Source organism: Pseudophryne corroboree, chromosome 5, assembly GCF_028390025.1.
Source record: "Pseudophryne corroboree isolate aPseCor3 chromosome 5, aPseCor3.hap2, whole genome shotgun sequence".
Classification (NCBI taxonomy): domain Eukaryota; kingdom Metazoa; phylum Chordata; class Amphibia; order Anura; family Myobatrachidae; genus Pseudophryne; species Pseudophryne corroboree.
Genome location: NC_086448.1, coordinates 244,245,851 through 244,261,217, shown reverse-complemented (window position 1 = coordinate 244,261,217; position 15,367 = coordinate 244,245,851).

Genomic DNA, 15,367 nt, shown 5'->3' with positions numbered 1-15,367 from the left:
TCATTTTAAACTTTATTTAAAAACAACACCCGCAACAGTTTCTGGCCGGTTTTTGGGGAAAAAATTGTCAGTTAAGTGGTTAAAGGTCTTTTTCTTGCAGAGGTACATTTCATTCTGCATCACTACAATACAATACAGAATGAAGTTCTGCTGCAGTTTATTTACCAGACACCTACCTTGTGGGTGATGTCTCTCAATGTCTTGATCAGACCTGGTACCCATGCAAACTTCTATCCAGTCCTCGCTGTTAGCATGAAAGGGGTCTGTCCCAGTTTGGAACTGTGGACTTGATTCATGTTTGTCAGTCAGCTAAAAAGCAAGCAACTGGGCAAAGGGCCTAATTCAGACCTGGTCACAGCAGCATACGCAGGCTGAAGCCAGGTTAAGTGTGTGCACGTGCAGCAACTGCACTGCGCATGTACACAAAGTGAGACGTGACAGCATCTCAGTAGTGCGATCGCCTCTGCCCGATAGACAGGCAGAGGCGCTTGCGGAATGGTCAGGGGTGTGTCAGTGGCATTGGGGGGGGCACGGTCCGGACAATGGAGGTGAGTACGGACCGTTGCTGCATCACGGCAGCTGGGTGACGTCATACACAGCTGCTGCGGCCAAAAACATGTCAGATAGCCGCCTGCCTTCGTAGGCTGAGAGCTACTCAGCAGGTGTGAAAGCTTGCCTTGTGCTGGGCGTCCCCCAGCATGTCAAAGATTTTGTTCGTAGATGTGCGTTTTTTCACACATCTACGATCAGGTCTGAATTACGCCCAAAATCAGGTGGGGCAGATGTAGCATGTGCTGAGATTTAGATTTGGGTGAGTTATATTATTTTCCGTGCAGGGTGAATACTGGCTGCTTTTGCATGTAGCCTTGACAGCTTTATTGTTACATTGCAATTTAGATTTCAGATTGAACACATCCCACCCAAATCTCCCCTCCTGTCGCTAGCAATTACTTCTTTACGGTCTCACGCACCAGATGCAGGCGTCATTTGAATGGAGTATACCTCCCAGCTGCCAAACAAATTTGGACAGAGCCCTCAAATTGGAATTGTCCCCACTAAATCAGGACTGTTGGGAAGTATACACTGGAGATAACGACAGCTCCAAGTGAAAGAAGAGGTGTAGCTATATCCTGGGAATGTGGACACAGACTCCCCTCTGCACAGCTGGCCGGTGCCCCTCCTGGGCCCCTTAGACAAGCCTAGGGCTGCCCCTCCCCCCCCCCCTCTCGGCACCTATGGGTATGGAAACAATAAGAAATAGAGCTTATGTGGCGAATACAGGTCTCTGATGCAATAGCCTGCCTTTCTGAGTCTGAGCAGCCTGTACCACTGTTGTAACTAGAAACGGAGACAAGGGACATTAATATGAGCAGCTGGATTGATATGGAGCCTGGAGAATCAAAGAATGCAAATGATGTGGAATTTATGGTTTATGTAATCTACATGTTTTCATGCATAAAATGTAAGCACAATACTTTAGATGAATTGATGAATTAGGGAAATCTGTATCGCAGTTTTAGCAGTATTTTCTAATAAGCTGCAGTTCAGTAGTAAAATACTCCTATCCTGTACGGGTTACGGTCGTTAGGTCGACACTCATAAGGTCGACAACTGAAGGTCAACAATGCCATTAGGTCAACAAGTACTAGATCAACAGGTCATTTTTTGGATTTTTTTCATACTTAACGTTCCACGTGGACTACGATTGGAACAGTAATCTGTGCCGAGCGATGCGGTAGCAGAGCGATGCACCTTGCCCGAAGCATGTCGAGTGAAGCGAGCCATGCGAGTGGACACGGTGCACTAATTTGGGTTCCCTGTCACTTTACGGAGAAAACTACACCAAAAACAGTTAAAAACCTCATGTCGACCTTTTGACCTGTCGACCTATTGTCCCTGTCAACCTAATGCATGTCGACCTTCCATGGTCGACCTAATGACTGTCAACCTAAGTTGTGTCTATCCAACGATCCATACCCTCCTGTACAGCATTGCTTGTTGATGTGTTTGTCACTATTACACAATAATTTACTGATACATTTCTATGAAAAATAATTGTAATCGGTAGTATCAGGCTCAGCGGGATCAGTATGACATCCCAGCGGTCGAGATCTCTGTGGTCAGGAGTCTGACGCTGGGATCCCAACAACTGGAATACCGGCGGCGAGCGCAGCCTGTCCCCTCGTGGGTTTGCTGTGCTTGCTACGCTTTGGGCCTGGTGGTGACCTTAGGTCACTACAGGGTTCTATTCCCCCTTGGGTGGTGGCATGAACCACCACCTGAGTGGGGACACCAGCTGACGGTCGGGATTCTGACCGGTGGTATTTCACCTGGTGTCGGGATTCAGGTAGAGATGAGCGGGTTCGGTTTCTCTGAATCCGAACCCGCACGAACTTCATGTTTTTTTCACGGGTCCGAGCAGACTCGGATCCTCCCGCCTTGCTCGGTTAACCCGAGCGCCCCCGAACGTCATCATGACGCTGTCGGATTCTCGCGAGGCTCGTATTCTATCGCGAGACTCGGATTCTATATAAGGAGCCGCGCGTCGCCGCCATTTTCACACGTGCATTGAGATTGATAGGGAGAGGACGTGGCTGGCGTCCTCTCCATTTAGATTAGGGTTGAGAGAGAGAGAGAGAGAGATTGACCTGAGGCTGTGATACTGTAGAAGAGAGTGCAGAGTTTAGTGACTGACGACCACAGTGACCACCAGACAGTGCAGTTGTTTGTTTTATTTAATATATCCGTTCTCTGCCTGAAAAAAACGATACACACAGTGACTCAGTCACATACCATATCTGTGTGCACTGCTCAGCCCAGTGTGCTGCATCAATGTATATATATATCTGACTGTGCTCAGCTCACACAGCTTATAATTGTGGGGGAGACTGGGGAGCACTGCAGTGCCAGTTATAGGTTATAGCAGGAGCCAGGAGTACATAATATTATATTAAAATTAAACAGTGCACACTTTTGCTGCAGGAGTGCCACTGCCAGTGTGACTAGTGACCAGTGACCTAACCACCAGTATATATAATATTAGTAGTATACTATCTCTTTATCAACCAGTCTATATTAGCAGCAGACACAGTACAGTGCGGTAGTTCACGGCTGTGGCTACCTCTGTGTCGGCACTCGGCAGCCCGTCCATAATTGTATATACCACCTAACCGTGTTTTTTTTTTTCTTTCTTTATAGTCATACTAGTTACGAGTATACTATCTCTTTATCAACCAGTCTATATTAGCAGCAGACACAGTACAGTGCGGTAGTTCACGGCTGTGGCTACCTCTGTGTCGGCACTCGGCAGCCCGTCCATAATTGTATATACCACCTAACCGTGGTTTTTTTTTCTTTCTTTATACATACATACTAGTTACGAGTATACTATCTCTTTATCAACCAGTCTATATTAGCAGCAGACACAGTACAGTGCGGTAGTTCACGGCTGTGGCTACCTCTGTGTCGGCACTCGGCAGCCCGTCCATAATTGTATATACCACCTAACCGTGGGATTTTTTTTTCTTTATACATACATACTAGTTACGAGTATACTATCTCTTTATCAACCAGTCTATATATTAGCAGCAGACACAGTACAGTGCGGTAGTTCACGGCTGTGGCTACCTCTGTGTCGGCACTCGGCAGCCCGTCCATAATTGTATATACCACCTAACCGTGGTTTTTTTTTCTTTCTTTATACATACATACTAGTTACGAGTATACTATCTCTTTATCAACCAGTCTATATATTAGCAGCAGACACAGTACAGTGCGGTAGTTCACGGCTGTGGCTACCTCTGTGTCGGCACTCGGCAGCCCGTCCATAATTGTATATACCACCTAACCGTGTTTTTTTTTTCTTTCTTTATACATACATACTAGTTACGAGTATACTATCTCTTTATCAACCAGTCTATATATTAGCAGCAGACACAGTACAGTGCGGTAGTTCACGGCTGTGGCTACCTCTGTGTCGGCACTCGGCAGCCCGTCCATAATTGTATATACCACCTAACCGTGGTTTTTTTTTCTTTCTTTATACATACATACTAGTTACGAGTATACTATCTCTTTATCAACCAGTCTATATATTAGCAGCAGACACAGTACAGTGCGGTAGTTCACGGCTGTGGCTACCTCTGTGTCGGCACTCGGCAGCCCGTCCATAATTGTATATACCACCTAACCGTGGTTTTTTTTTCTTTCTTTATACATACATACTAGTTACGAGTATACTATCTCTTTATCAACCAGTCTATATATTAGCAGCAGACACAGTACAGTGCGGTAGTTCACGGCTGTGGCTACCTCTGTGTCGGCACTCGGCAGCCCGTCCATAATTGTATATACCACCTAACCGTGGTTTTTTTTTCTTTCTTTATACATACATACTAGTTACGAGTATACTATCTCTTTATCAACCAGTCTATATTAGCAGCAGACACAGTACAGTGCGGTAGTTCACGGCTGTGGCTACCTCTGTGTCGGCACTCGGCAGCCCGTCCATAATTGTATATACCACCTAACCGTGGTTTTTTTTTCTTTCTTTATACATACATACTGTCACAACTGAGGGCCTGAGCTGACGGGAGGCAGCCTCAGTTGTAGGGGCTGAGATGTACCGGAACCTGGGAGGTTGTATCAGACCCCTGGACATGTAAGTAACATGAATAATAACTGCCCGAAGGCGTGACCACGACAACTTGGATAAAAGTCAATGATGTTTATTATGACAACTCCGCAACACAGCAGCAGTAAAAGAAAACGTAAAAGTCAGCAAATAATAAATACAGTTCCTGGGTACTACAGGATGGCAGGAGCCACAGGGCACTGGTAGTGTGAGATAGTTCTTATGATCTTCTAGATGGAAAGTCCTTACCAGGCCCGACTGTAGCAATGGAGATAACCCAGGATTGTGCCAGCTGGTGTTCCAGGAAAAGCTGGGTTGCTGAAGGTAAAACAGCTGCTGTGGATACTGGCTGGAACCAGACTGTTGTTAGCACGGAGTGGATACTGGCTGGAACCAGTTAAATAATAGATGAACTTGGGAGCGATGAAATATGAACTGAAATGTAGAACTTGAGAGCGGAGAAATAATAATACCGGTGGAGAGTGGTAAAGTGTAGAAAGGACACCGGCCCTTTAAGGGAAGCTGTACTCTGCTGAAAGCTGAGCTGGAAGCAGGTAATGTTGTAGCTGGAAACAGATGAATCCACAATGGATTGGAGAGTCAGGCTACACCGCAGGTGGAATGCTGGTGCGGGTCTCTATGGTGGAAGTCTTGAGACAGGAGCTGGAACCTGGAAGACAATCATAGGAGAGAGACAAACAGGAACTAGGTTTGACAACCAAAGCACTGACGCCTTCCTTGCTCAGGCACAGTGTATTTATACCTGTAGCAAGGAAGGGATTGGCTAGGCAATTATGCAGATTAACAATACTGACAACAGATTGGAGGAAATGATCAGCTGACAGAATCCAAGATGGCTGCGCCCATGCAGACACTTGGAGGGAAGTTTGGTTTGTAATCCATGTGGTAATGAAAACAGTAATGGCGGCGCCGGCCACTGGAGACAGGAGACGCCAGGCTGACAAGTGCACATCCAACCACGCGGACACAGCGGAGGCCGCGGCTGACGTAATCGCCACTCTGACACTCTGCATGCAGAAGCTCAGGGACGGCGGCGGAGGCCGCGGGAGACGCCATGCCAGATGTAATAAGGTGTTACTGTGACAGCGTCTCAGAGAGACAGGAGAGGATGCAGGAATGTGAACATTAGGATAACAGATGGGATCCGGTCCTGGAGCGCTGAGCCAGCCTTAGGAGGCATCTGATGGGTAAGAAATGGCGTCCAGATACCCGGATCGTGACAGCACCCCCCCCTTTAGGAGTGGCCCCAGGACACTTCTTTGGCTTTTGAGGAAACTTGGAATGGAATCTCCGGACCAAGGCAGGAGCATGGACATCAGAAGCATTGGTCCATGAACGTTCCTCAGGGCCGTAACCCTTCCAGTCAATAAGATACTGTAGTTGACCGTAACGGTGACGTGAGTCCAGGATCTTGGCCACTTCATACTCAACGCCTCGTTGAGTTTGGACTTTCGGAGTTGGAGGAAGTGAGGAATGAAACCGATTCAAGATCAGCGGTTTCAACAGGGAAACATGGAATGTCCTGGGTATTTTTAAGAAGGGAGGCAACTGGAGTCTGTAAGCAACAGGATTGATGACTTGTTCAATTTTGAAAGGACCGATATAGCGAGGTGCAAACTTCATACTGGGAACTCTTAACCTCAAATTCTTCGTGGATAACCATACCCGATCACCCACCTTGAGAGCAGGAACTGCTCGACGCTTCTTATCCGCAAACTTCTTGTACCTGAACGATGCCTTGAGCAGAGCTGATCGTACGCTCTTCCAGATATTGGCAAACTGATGCAAGGTGATATCCACTGCGGGAACAGAAGTTGCTGGAAGCGGTTGGAACTCAGGGACTTTAGGGTGGAATCCAAAGTTAGTGAAGAATGGTGTTGAAGCAGATGAAGAATGATACTGGTTGTTATGACAGAACTCGGCCCAGGGAAGTAATTGAACCCAGTCATCTTGAGAGGAGGACACATAGATGCGGAGGAAGGCCTCCAAGTCCTGATTCACCCTCTCGGTTTGACCATTGGTCTGAGGATGGTAAGCCGTGGAAAACTTTAGCTTGACTTGGAGGACTTGACATAAACTTCGCCAGAATTTAGCTGTGAATTGAACTCCTCGATCTGAGATAATTTCTTCAGGAAGACCGTGGAGTCGGAAGATCTCTTGTATGAATACTTGAGCCAACTTGGAAGCTGACGGAAGACCGGTGAGAGGAATGAAGTGTGCCATCTTGGTGAACCGGTCAACTACCACCCAGATGGTATTGAACTTGTTGCACATGGGTAAGTCTGTAATGAAATCCATCGACAAGTGGGCCCATGGTCGACGGGGAACGGATAGTGGAACCAGTTGCCCCGCAGGCGACTGGCGGGATACTTTATGTTGGGCACACTTTGGGCAAGATGCAATAAACTCCAAGACGTCCTTTTTCAGAGTTGGCCACCAATAGGACCTAGAGATAAACTCCAGGGTTTTTTGGATACCTGTATGTCCGGCAAAACGGGAAGCATGGGCCCAATGCATGAGCTTCTTCCTTAGCATCGGCTTCACAAAACTTTTCCCTGATGGGGGCGTAGAGTCCATCCCTACCGTGGAGAATGCCAACGGATTTATAATAGGATGCTTGTCTGAAGACTCTGACTCATTTTCTTGCTCCCATGAGCGGGAAAGGGCATCGGCCTTGCGATTCTGAGAGCCCGGACAGAACTGGAGTTTAAAGTCGAACCTGGAAAAGAAAAGTGCCCATCTGGCCTGACGAGGGTTGAGACATTGTGCGCCCTTCAGGTATAAAAGGTTCTTGTGGTCTGTAAGTATGGTGATTGAATGAGAAGCTCCCTCCAACAGATACCTCCACTCTTCTAGAGCGAGCTTGATGGCTAGCAACTCCTGGTCGCCAATGGCATAGTTGCGCTCAGCTGGGGAGAACTTCCGGGAGAAGAAACTGCAAGGGTGTAAATGGCCATCTTTAGCCCTCTGAGATAACACCGCTCCTACTCCAACGGAGGAGGCATCCACCTCTAAGATGAAAGGAGAGTCGATGTCAGGCTGTTTCAGAACAGGCGCAGAGATGAACCTTTGTTTTAAAAGATGAAATGCTTGCATGGCTTCTTCAGACCACTTGGACGGGTTAGCACCCTTCTTAGTGAAAGCAGTAATAGGCGCCACAATGGTGGAAAAGTCTCGTATAAACTTTCGGTAATAGTTGGCGAACCCTAAGAACCTCTGGACCCCTTTGAGGGTTAAGGGTACCGGCCAATTTTGGATTGCTTGTAGTTTCTCAGGATCCATCTCTAGTCCGGAACCGGACACAATGTACCCTAGAAACGGAATGGACTTGACTTCAAAGACGCATTTTTCTAATTTGCAATAGAGATGATTGACACGGAGACGGGACAGAACCTCTTTAACCCAAAAACGATGTTCCTCTAAATCGTTGGCAAAAATGAGGATATCGTCTAGATAGACCACGACATGACGGTATAGAATGTCTCTGAAAATCTCATTGACAAAATGCTGGAAGACAGCTGGAGCATTGCTCAATCCGAAGGGCATGACGAGGTACTCATAATGTCCGTCACGGGTGTTAAAGGCGGTCTTCCACTCGTCACCCTCACGGATCCGGATGAGATTGTATGCACCTCGCAAGTCCAGCTTTGTAAAGATGGTAGCTCCGCTAACTCTGTCAAAGAGCTCAGTAATCAGGGGTAAAGGATAACGGTTCTTGATGGTAATGTCGTTCAAACCTCTGTAGTCGATGCACGGCCGCAGACCACCATCTTTCTTTTTTACAAAAAAGAAGCCTGCGCCGGCTGGAGAAGAAGAAGGTCGAATGAACCCCTTTGCTAGGTTCTCTTTAATATATTCCTCCATAGAATGCGTCTCAGGCAGAGACAACGGATAAGTTCGGCCTCGAGGTGGAACCTTCCCTGGAACGAGATCAATCGGACAGTCCCATTCTCTATGAGGAGGAAGGATATCAGCAGAAGCTTTACTGAACACATCCGTGAAATCTTGATATGGAGGAGGTGGAACATCAGACGACCTGGGGGAGGAAGAACAGACAGGCAATACTTTAAACAAACATGTCTCAGCACAGGAGGAACCCCATGCCAGGATTTGCGTAGTCGTCCAATCAATTGTAGGATTGTGAAGATGGAGCCATGGAAGGCCCAGGACCACAGGATGTGTGGCTCTTGGAATCACTAAAAAAGAAATAAGTTCGGAATGAAGAACTCCCACTCTCAGACGAACTGGTAGAGTCCTTAAAGAAATAACTGCATCAAAAATTTTGCTGCCATCCACGGCAGTTAAAGAAATGGACGAAGGAAGTCTCTCGGTGGGTAGGGACCACCGTTTAACATAGGCTTCGGTAATAAAGTTCCCAGCTGCTCCGGAATCAAGGAGGGCAATGACGTTCCGATAACGTTGAGCAATTTGGAGCGACACTGGGAGATTACAATCATGAGGAGATGGAGAGGAGATCATTACTCCTAGCCGGCCCTCTCCTGGGCGAGCTAGGGTTTGGAGTTTTCCCGGACATTCGGGACAGGCATTGATGGTGTGAGACGGAGCTGCACAGTAAAGACAAAGAGACTTGGAGAGACGTCTTCGGCGCTCAGCAGGAGTTAAACGGGAACGACCAAGTTGCATGGGCTCATCTTTAGATGGTGACAGTTGACGAGGAGGAGGAGCAGAAGATTTTGGAGCAGATGATCTTCCACGCTCAGTTGCTCTCTCTCTGAAACGTAAATCAACTTTCGTGCAGAGTGAGATTAGCTCATCTAACTTAGAAGGTAAGTCTCTGGTAGCTAACTCATCTTTAACACGCTCAGATAAGCCATGCCAGAATGCAGCATACAGGGCCTCGTCGTTCCATGCCAGTTCGGATGCCAGGATCTGGAACTGTATCAGATATTGTCCTACAGTACGTGACCCCTGGCGTAAACGGAGAATCTCGGATGAAGCTGAGGTTACCCGGCCTGGCTCGTCGAAGATGCGCCTGAATGTTGACACGAAGGCAGTGTAGGAAGATAGCAGGGTGTCGGACCTCTCCCATAACGGTGATGCCCAATCAAGGGCTGAGCCACTGAGAAGAGAAATAATGTAGGCAATTTTTGTACGGTCACTGGGAAAATTGCCAGGTTGTAGCTCAAACTGAATCTCACACTGGTTGAGAAATCCCCTGCAGAATCTTGGAGATCCGTCAAATTTTGCTGGCGTTGGAAGATGAAGACGTGGAGCAGAAATGGGTAAGGTGGGTGGGGTTATAGCTGGAGTCACTGTGGTTGACGCACCAGACGCGCCTGATCCACGGAGAGTTGTCTGAATCCCATCCAGCCGAGTAGAGAGATCCTGGAGACAGCGGATGATGTGGCCCTGTGCAGCCTCCTGATGTTCTAGTCGGGCTGCCAGTTCTTGCATCGGCCTGGCCGCTTGATCCTGGTCTCCGGCTGGATTCATTAGGTCAGTGCTTACTGTCACAACTGAGGGCCTGAGCTGACGGGAGGCAGCCTCAGTTGTAGGGGCTGAGATGTACCGGAACCTGGGAGGTTGTATCAGACCCCTGGACATGTAAGTAACATGAATAATAACTGCCCGAAGGCGTGACCACGACAACTTGGATAAAAGTCAATGATGTTTATTATGACAACTCCGCAACACAGCAGCAGTAAAAGAAAACGTAAAAGTCAGCAAATAATAAATACAGTTCCTGGGTACTACAGGATGGCAGGAGCCACAGGGCACTGGTAGTGTGAGATAGTTCTTATGATCTTCTAGATGGAAAGTCCTTACCAGGCCCGACTGTAGCAATGGAGATAACCCAGGATTGTGCCAGCTGGTGTTCCAGGAAAAGCTGGGTTGCTGAAGGTAAAACAGCTGCTGTGGATACTGGCTGGAACCAGACTGTTGTTAGCACGGAGTGGATACTGGCTGGAACCAGTTAAATAATAGATGAACTTGGGAGCGATGAAATATGAACTGAAATGTAGAACTTGAGAGCGGAGAAATAATAATACCGGTGGAGAGTGGTAAAGTGTAGAAAGGACACCGGCCCTTTAAGGGAAGCTGTACTCTGCTGAAAGCTGAGCTGGAAGCAGGTAATGTTGTAGCTGGAAACAGATGAATCCACAATGGATTGGAGAGTCAGGCTACACCGCAGGTGGAATGCTGGTGCGGGTCTCTATGGTGGAAGTCTTGAGACAGGAGCTGGAACCTGGAAGACAATCATAGGAGAGAGACAAACAGGAACTAGGTTTGACAACCAAAGCACTGACGCCTTCCTTGCTCAGGCACAGTGTATTTATACCTGTAGCAAGGAAGGGATTGGCTAGGCAATTATGCAGATTAACAATACTGACAACAGATTGGAGGAAATGATCAGCTGACAGAATCCAAGATGGCTGCGCCCATGCAGACACTTGGAGGGAAGTTTGGTTTGTAATCCATGTGGTAATGAAAACAGTAATGGCGGCGCCGGCCACTGGAGACAGGAGACGCCAGGCTGACAAGTGCACATCCAACCACGCGGACACAGCGGAGGCCGCGGCTGACGTAATCGCCACTCTGACACTCTGCATGCAGAAGCTCAGGGACGGCGGCGGAGGCCGCGGGAGACGCCATGCCAGATGTAATAAGGCGTTACTGTGACAGCGTCTCAGAGAGACAGGAGAGGATGCAGGAATGTGAACATTAGGATAACAGATGGGATCCGGTCCTGGAGCGCTGAGCCAGCCTTAGGAGGCATCTGATGGGTAAGAAATGGCGTCCAGATACCCGGATCGTGACACATACTAGTTACGAGTATACTATCTCTTTATCAACCAGTCTATATATTAGCAGCAGACACAGTACAGTGCGGTAGTTCACGGCTGTGGCTACCTCTGTGTCGGCACTCGGCAGCCCGTCCATAATTGTATATACCACCTAACCGTGGTTTTTTTTTCTTTCTTTATAGTCATACTAGTTACGAGTATACTATCTCTTTATCAACCAGTCTATATTAGCAGCAGACACAGTACAGTACGGTAGTTCACGGCTGTGGCTACCTCTGTGTCTGCACTCGGCAGGCAGTCCGTCCATAATTGTATACCACCTAACCGTGGTTTTTTTTTCTTTCTTCTTTATACATACATAGTTACATAGACATCTCTTTATCAACCAGTCTATATTAGCAGCAGACACAGTACAGTACGGTAGTTCACGGCTGTGGCTACCTCTGTGTCTGCACTCGGCAGGCAGTCCATAATTGTATACTAGTATCCATCTCCATTGTTTACCTGAGGTGCCTTTTAGTTGTGCCTATTAAAATATGGAGAACAAAAATGTTGAGGTTCCAAAATTAGGGAAAGATCAAGATCCACTTCCACCTCGTGCTGAAGCTGCTGCCACTAGTCATGGCCGAGACGATGAAATGCCAGCAACGTCGTCTGCCAAGGCCGATGCCCAATGTCATAGTACAGAGCATGTCAAATCCAAAACACCAAATATCAGAAAAAAAAGGACTCCAAAACCTAAAATAAAATTGTCGGAGGAGAAGCGTAAACTTGCCAATATGCCATTTACGACACGGAGTGGCAAGGAACGGCTGAGGCCCTGGCCTATGTTCATGGCTAGTGGTTCAGCTTCACATGAGGATGGAAGCACTCAGCCTCTCGCTAGAAAAATGAAAAGACTCAAGCTGGCAAAAGCAGCACAGCAAAGAACTGTGCATTCTTCGAAATCCCAAATCCACAAGGAGAGTCCAATTGTGTCGGTTGCGATGCCTGACCTTCCCAACACTGGACGTGAAGAGCATGCGCCTTCCACCATTTGCACGCCCCCTGCAAGTGCTGGAAGGAGCACCCGCAGTCCAGTTCCTGATAGTCAGATTGAAGATGTCAGTGTTGAAGTACACCAGGATGAGGAGGATATGGGTGTTGCTGGCGCTGGGGAGGAAATTGACCAGGAGGATTCTGATGGTGAGGTGGTTTGTTTAAGTCAGGCACCCGGGGAGACACCTGTTGTCCGTGGGAGGAATATGGCCGTTGACATGCCAGGTGAAAATACCAAAAAAATCAGCTCTTCGGTGTGGAGGTATTTCACCAGAAATGCGGACAACAGGTGTCAAGCCGTGTGTTCCCTTTGTCAAGCTGTAATAAGTAGGGGTAAGGACGTTAACCACCTCGGAACATCCTCCCTTATACGTCACCTGCAGCGCATTCATAATAAGTCAGTGACAAGTTCAAAAGCTTTGGGTGACAGCGGAAGCAGTCCACTGACCAGTAAATCCCTTCCTCTTGTAACCAAGCTCACGAAAACCACCCCACCAACTCCCTCAGTGTCAATTTCCTCCTTCCCCAGGAATGCCAATAGTCCTGCAGGCCATGTCACTGGCAATTCTGACGATTCCTCTCCTGCCTGGGATTCCTCCGATGCATCCTTGCGTGTAACGCCTACTGCTGCTGGCGCTTCTGTTGTTGCTGCTGGGAGTCGATGGTCATCCCAGAGGGGAAGTCGTAAGCCCACTTGTACTACTTCCAGTAAGCAATTGACTGTTCAACAGTCCTTTGCGAGGAAGATGAAATATCACAGCAGTCATCCTGCTGCAAAGCGGATAACTGAGGCCTTGACAACTATGTTGGTGTTAGACGTGCGTCCGGTATCCGCCGTTAGTTCACAGGGAACTAGACAATTTATTGAGGCAGTGTGCCCCCGTTACCAAATACCATCTAGGTTCCACTTCTCTAGGCAGGCGATACCGAGAATGTACACGGACGTCAGAAAAAGACTCACCAGTGTCCTAAAAAATGCAGTTGTACCCAATGTCCACTTAACCACGGACATGTGGACAAGTGGAGCAGGGCAGGGTCAGGACTATATGACTGTGACAGCCCACTGGGTAGATATATGGACTCCCGCCGCAAGAACAGCAGCGGCGGCACCAGTAGCAGCATCTCGCAAACGCCAACTCTTTCCTAGGCAGGCTACGCTTTGTATCACCGCTTTCCAGAATACGCACACAGCTGAAAACCTCTTACGGCAACTGAGGAAGATCATCGCGGAATGGCTTACCCCAATTGGACTCTCCTGTGGATTTGTGGCATCGGACAACGCCAGCAATATTGTGTGTGCATTAAATATGGGCAAATTCCAGCACGTCCCATGTTTTGCACATACCTTGAATTTGGTGGTGCAGAATTTTTTAAAAAACGACAGGGGCGTGCAAGAGATGCTGTCGGTGGCCAGAAGAATTGCGGGACACTTTCGGCGTACAGGCACCACGTACAGAAGACTGGAGCACCACCAAAAACTACTGAACCTGCCCTGCCATCATCTGAAGCAAGAAGTGGTAACGAGGTGGAATTCAACCCTCTATATGCTTCAGAGGTTGGAGGAGCAGCAAAAGGCCATTCAAGCCTATACAATTGAGCACGATATAGTAGGTGGAATGCACCTGTCTCAGGCGCAGTGGAGAATGATTTCAACGTTGTGCAAGGTTCTGATGCCCTTTGAACTTGCCACACGTGAAGTCAGTTCAGACACTGCCAGCCTGAGTCAGGTCATTCCCCTCATCAGGCTTTTGCAGAAGAAGCTGGAGACATTGAAGGAGGAGCTAACACGGAGCGATTCCGCTAGGCATGTGGGACTTGTGGATGGAGCCCTTAATTCGCTTAACAAGGATTCACGGGTGGTCAATCTGTTGAAATCAGAGCACTACATTTTGGCCACCGTGCTCGATCCTAGATTTAAAGCCTACCTTGGATCTCTCTTTCCGGCAGACACAAGTCTGCTGGGGTTGAAAGACCTGCTGGTGACAAAATTGTCAAGTCAAGCGGAACGCGACCTGTCAACATCTCCTCCTTCACATTCTCCCGCAACTGGGGGTGCGAGGAAAAGGCTCAGAATTCCGAGCCCACCCGCTGGCGGTGATGCAGGGCAGTCTGGAGCGACTGCTGATGCTGACATCTGGTCCGGACTGAAGGACCTGACAACGATTACGGACATGTCGTCTACTGTCACTGCATATGATTCTCTCAACATTGATAGAATGGTGGAGGATTATATGAGTGACCGCATCCAAGTAGGCACGTCACACAGTCCGTACTTATACTGGCAGGAAAAAGAGGCAATTTGGAGGCCCTTGCACAAACTGGCTTTATTCTACCTAAGTTGCCCTCCCACAAGTGTGTACTCCGAAAGAGTGTTTAGTGCCGCCGCTCACCTTGTCAGCAATCGGCGTACGAGGTTACATCCAGAAAATGTGGAGAAGATGATGTTCATTAAAATGAATTATAATCAATTCCTCCGCGGAGACATTGACCAGCAGCAATTGCCTCCACAAAGTACACAGGGAGCTGAGATGGTGGATTCCAGTGGGGACGAATTGATAATCTGTGAGGAGGGGGATGTACACGGTGATATATCGGAGGGTGATGATGAGGTGGACATCTTGCCTCTGTAGAGCCAGTTTGTGCAAGGAGAGATTAATTGCTTCTTTTTTGGGGGGGGTCCAAACCAACCCGTCATATCAGTCACAGTCGTGTGGCAGACCCTGTCACTGAAATGATGGGTTGGTTAAAGTGTGCATGTCCTGTTTTGTTTATACAACATAAGGGTGGGTGGGAGGGCCCAAGGACAATTCCATCTTGCACCTCTTTTTTCTTTTCTTTTTCTTTGCATCATGTGCTGATTGGGGAGGGTTTTTTGGAAGGGACATCCTGCGTGACACTGCAGTGCCAC